Source organism: Harpegnathos saltator, unplaced genomic scaffold (genome assembly GCF_003227715.2).
Source record: "Harpegnathos saltator strain DR-91 unplaced genomic scaffold, Hsal_v8.6 scaffold8, whole genome shotgun sequence".
Lineage (NCBI taxonomy): Eukaryota > Metazoa > Arthropoda > Insecta > Hymenoptera > Formicidae > Harpegnathos > Harpegnathos saltator.
In genome coordinates, this window is record NW_020230648.1 from 482,501 (window position 1) to 487,980 (window position 5,480).

Consider the following 5,480-nt stretch of genomic DNA (forward strand, 5'->3'; position numbering starts at 1 on the left):
ATATGGTAAACAAACCGCTTTGACACATTAGTGATTTTGTTTTTGCGTCATATACTTTTGGTTGTGTGAAAATGTCTGATTTTGTGCCAAATGATCGTCATTTGCGGGAAGTGTTGCTTTTCTTCTTTCATTCGAAGAAAACGGCGGCTGAAGCGCATCGAGAACTCCAAAAAGTTTACGGAGATGCTGCTCTAAGTGAAACAACGTGCCGTGATTGGTTCCGTCGCTTCAAAGACGGTGATTTCGATGTTGACGACCGTTCGCGTGAAGGAAGGCCAAAAACCTTCGAAGACGCTGAATTGGAGGCATTGCTCGATGAGGATCCGTGCCAAACGCAAAAAGAGCTTGCTTCAGCATTAGGAGTTACCCGCCAAGCCATTTCCAAGCGATTGCATGCGTTGGGAATGATTCAAAAACAAGGAACTTGGGTTCCTTATGATTTGAAGCCAAGAGACGTTGAGCGTCGTTTTTCGCCTGTGAACTGCTCCAGCGGCAAAAAAGGAAGGGTTTTCTTCATCGCATCGTTACGGGTGATGAAAAATGGATTCATTACAGCAACCCAAAGAGAACAAAATCATGGGGACTGCTCGGTCATGCTTCTACGTCGTCGGCTCGGCCGAATATTCACGCTGCGAAGGTTTTGCTGTGTATTTGGTGGGACCAGGGCGGTGTTATTTATTATGAGCTGTTGAAACCGAACGAAACCATCACGGTATCGAACTCAATTGATGCGATTGAGCCGAGCACTGCGCGAAAAGCGGCCACAATACGAGCAGAGGCACGAAAAAGTGATTCTACAGCATGACAACGCTCGGCCTCACGTTGCCAAACCCGTTAAAACCTACTTAGAAACGCTCAAATGGGAAGTCCCGCCATATTCCCCAGATATTGCGCCGTCCGATTATTACATGTTCCGTTCGATGGCACATGGTCTGACTAATCAGCAGTTCCGCTCATATGAAGACATCTCAAAATGGCTTGATTCGTGGATAGCCTCAAAAGACGAACACTTCTACCGTGACGGTATTCGAGCTCTGCTAGAAAGATGGGAAAAAGTTGTCGCTAGCGATGGGCAATATTTTGAATGATTCATTTGTAACCATTTTTTCACAATAAAGTTGCATTTTCATCAAAAAAACAGCGAGAACTTAGTTGCGCACCTAATACTTATTTTAATAACTTGCCTTCCGTTAACGAAAATATTGCCAGCACAAGCAGTGCAAACGTAGAAGATGATAGAGCATCACATTCATCTTCCATCTCTTCAGATGGTTCTTGTGTATTGTCTTCATGTTTTAGTAGTTTGTCAGAACCATCCTTTACTGAAAATTTAGCTTCTTTATTTGTTGATTGCAATTTGACGCATAGCCAAGGAAATAGAATATTATCTGTTTTGAGAACACATACTTGTTTGTCTCATTTGCCCAAAGACGTAAGAACCTTACTGAACACACCAAGGCATCGTGTCGTTGTATGCACTGTTGAGCCAGGGAAATATATACATTTCAATGTGGAAGTAGCAATTGTAGAATATCTTTCTAATGTTCAATGTGCATCTGATATTAGGAAATTAGAACTCGATTTTAGTACTGACGGATGTACATTAGATAGATCAGGTACAATTCAGATTTGGCCGATTCAGTGTAGAATATCAAATTTACAAAATTCAAAACCCATCGTTGTTGGAATATATAAAGGTGCACAAAAGCCTAATAATGCTAATGCTTTTTTTGAAAAATTTATTGTCGATATAACAGCTATTTGTAATGAAGGTGTAAATTTTCACGGTGCTTTAATACCAGTTAGATTAAGAGCCTTCGTAGCTGATGCACCTGCTCTTTAATTTTGAATAATGGACACTAGTGTTGCTATTACTACGTGGTATTGATACGCGAACAGATATATCGATATCGCGATTATCGTCTCGCCCATGAAGTTGTAACTCTGTCATTCGATTAAAAAATTGCTGTAAAGGCTGACCCGGTTTCCTGCAATACTTTCTAAAAATAGACATATTATTTTCATAAGGAAAAGCGGAGAACGATTCTAAATTACTAAGGCGTCTTACGTCATTAGTAAGGTGAAGCAGACTGTGAATATTATAACTGATGAAATTAGAACCATATAAAGTATTACTACGCAATACAAATTTTTCCAGTGCAAGTTCCGCGAACCTCAGCTGTTTTTTTGATGGAGATTTTAAAAGCAAGATTCTTATAGCACCATGTAGAAGCAAGAAGTGCTTATAGAGGTGGTCATCTAATATTCCATACATTACAACTGGTCCTATATACAGAAGAAACTGGCGAAATTCTATTGCTTTATACTTTGAAAAAATATCTAGAGATCTAGGGCGTCTTGCAAACTCGGCAAGACAATATTGTGTCAACATTTTTAAACGATCACTAATTCTTGAAATCGATCTTCCACACAGTTTCGACATCCATGAGTATTTCCCATGTACCCAAGCAGACAATAATTTTTTTACTACACCTAAGTATATTAAATGCATATATTCAAAGGGGACCTGCGAAACCATCCCCATAGGTAAAACTGCTAACGGACTTGTGCCCTCTTTGTGATGATTTTCATCACGACACAATCTATAATCTTCATCCGTACGAAGAAGATGTTTGACACCATGAAATACATTGCGACCATCGATCTGCATGCCATTAACTTTGCACTTAGAGCATGGGTGATAAGATGTATGACCACTCCCTGTCTGTCAGAAATGATAGGAGGGGGCGTGGAATGTCCTTCCACCTGGTGCAGCTATTGACCGGGCATGGGTGCTTCGGGAGATACCTGCACCGGATAAAGAAGGAGCCCGACCGCTCGGTGCCACCACTGCCCCGAGCAAGAGGACACGACGCTGCATACTCTAGCTGCCTGTGCAGCATGGGATGAGCAGCGCCGGGTCCTGCTCGGGGCGGTGGATTGCCGCGACGGGGAGCTCTCGCTCCCGCACCTGGTGCAAGCCATGTGCGGGAGCGAGAAGGCGTTGGATGCGGCGGCCTCCTTCTGCGGGGAGATAATCTCCCAGAAGGAGGCCGCCGAATGGAGGCGCCGGCCTGGCAAACGCCGTCGCAGAGGACGGCGGGGTCGGCGCCCCCCGGGTGGGGGGGGGGGGTATTAACAGCGGGCCCGAGGTGGCATCGGACGAGGAGAGGCCGTTGGCCTACACGGGCCGGCGGCTCCCTCGGCCATCTCGGGCCAGGCTCCGCCACTCGGAGGGGAGCGGGAGGGAGACCTCCCGTTCTCCCGAGTGATCGGATAGGGAGGAGAAGGGGAGGTGGGGAATCCGATTGGGGTCGGGCCCACCTCCCCAAAAATCCCCCCTCTCCCTTTAGGAAGGGGGGTATAAGGAGGAAGGGTGGATCCCCTTCCTCCAAGGTAACACCAGAAGGCCAACCGGCGTGGTTACCCGCCGGGGACTACATCTCTCCCACTAATTCCTCGAACAGGGAAGGGGAGTGCGGTTCAAGGAGGCGAGGGGCTCTTGGATTAGAGCCCTGGAGCCGGGGGGTTGGGGAGGGAATGCGGGAACAGTTCCCCTAACTCCCCTCCTCACGGTCCGACAGGTAGACATCCCGCAGCGGTTTTAGTCGGTAAGAGTCCGACATAACCCCCGCCCCTCCTCAAGGGGACGGGGGTATCCATGATGGATTTCTCCTGCATGAACAAAAAAAAAAGAAAAAAAGATGTATGACCACGATGATGTAAAAGAAAAGCTCGGTATATGCCTAGGTACTCATATGCGAGGCAATTGTTGCATTCTGCGGAATGGATCGATCTGTATTGTCGTTGACGTAATTGCTGACACAGATTCTTACTCTTTGATTGTAAAGCGATTTTTGGAGATGGATGATGCTTTTAACGTTGGCCTGCCATCTTCAGCGTTTCATGTATATCAATGTAGTAACATAAGTAGCGATAGGCATGTAATTAATATTAATCAAGTCAAATTAAAAGTTTACAGGGTGCCTCTGTTCGAAAAAACATCGTCAGACGACAGCAGTACCGAAGAAGAGGACATACAATCATTCAAATACATCGTCGCCGCTTTAATACATATGGAATAGAGAAGTAAGCTGTATAACGAATATTCTCTTTACTAGTACTAATACGCATGAATATTAATCCGCAAATTTATTGTCTCTTTGTTTTTTGCAGCATATGGTTAAATGATGCCGAGTCCCGTCATATAAGGACCGATGGGCAGTGGGGTTTTAGTGGGTGCGAGTCCCACACTATCTCCGGTCGCTTCTGCATCTACGGCCGGGGATGTGCGTAGGCATTTCCCCACTTAAAAAAAAAAAAAAACTAAAAACCTGTGAAATCGTATAATTTTATTTTTCTAATTTCTAATTTTTCTAATTCTATTGTATTATCTATGTATATTGTAAATTCTTCTAATTCTGTTATATCAGGTGTAGTAAAAAGAAATCCATTATTTTTGCATGAAATTGAAGACTTTAATTACCACAATTAAAATGATCCGATTTAGGTCAAATATGCGCCGTTTTGTTCGATAACTTGTTGCCATTTTGAAGGTAATTTCATTATGTCTCTCTCATAGAAGCCCTCGTCCCTATTGGCCAAAAATTGAGACAGTCGATTTTCACAATCCTCTTGAAGCGAATTTTTCACCAGCAAAATTGTTCGCCATGGACAGGAACAGATGATAATCACTTGGTGCCAGGTCCGAACTATAAGGTGGATGCATAAGAACCTCCCAACCAAGCTCCCGGAGCTTCTGGCGAGTCACTATCGATGTGTGTGGCCTGGCGTTGTCCTGATGGAACACAATTCCTCTCCTATTGGCCAAAGCTGGCCGCTTCTGGGCGATTGCTTCCTTCAGACGGTCCAATTGTTGACAGTACAGTTCCGAGTTAAGAGTTTTGCCGTAGGGGAGCAGCTCATAGTAGATAATTCCCTGCCAATCCAACCAAACACACAGCAAAATCTTCCTGGCCGTCAATCCTGGCTTGGCCACCGTTTCCGCCGGCTCATCGCGATTCGACCACGACCGTTTTCGCTTGACGTTGTCATAAGTGATCCACTTTTCATCACCAGTGACCAACCGCTTCAGAAATGGGTCGATTTTGTTGCGATTCAGCAGCGATTCGCAGATGGAAATTCGGTCCATGAGGTTTTTTTGCGTTAACCCATACATCGAGCTTCTTTTTGTATCCAGCCTTATTCAAATGGTTCTAAACGATTTTTTGTGCAATCTTTAGCTCTTAGGCAATCGAAACAGTGCTTACATGACGGTCGGACTCGACAATGTCCATGATTTTATCGATATTTTCGACAATTGGCCTTCCAGTGCGTGGTGCATCTTTGACATCGAAATTACCGGAACGGAATCGACGAAACCAAAATTGCGCGTGATTGGCTGTTACAGTATCAGGACCATAAACACTATTCACATTTTCAGCCGCCTGGTTTGCGTTTCCGCCTTTATCGAAGAAAAG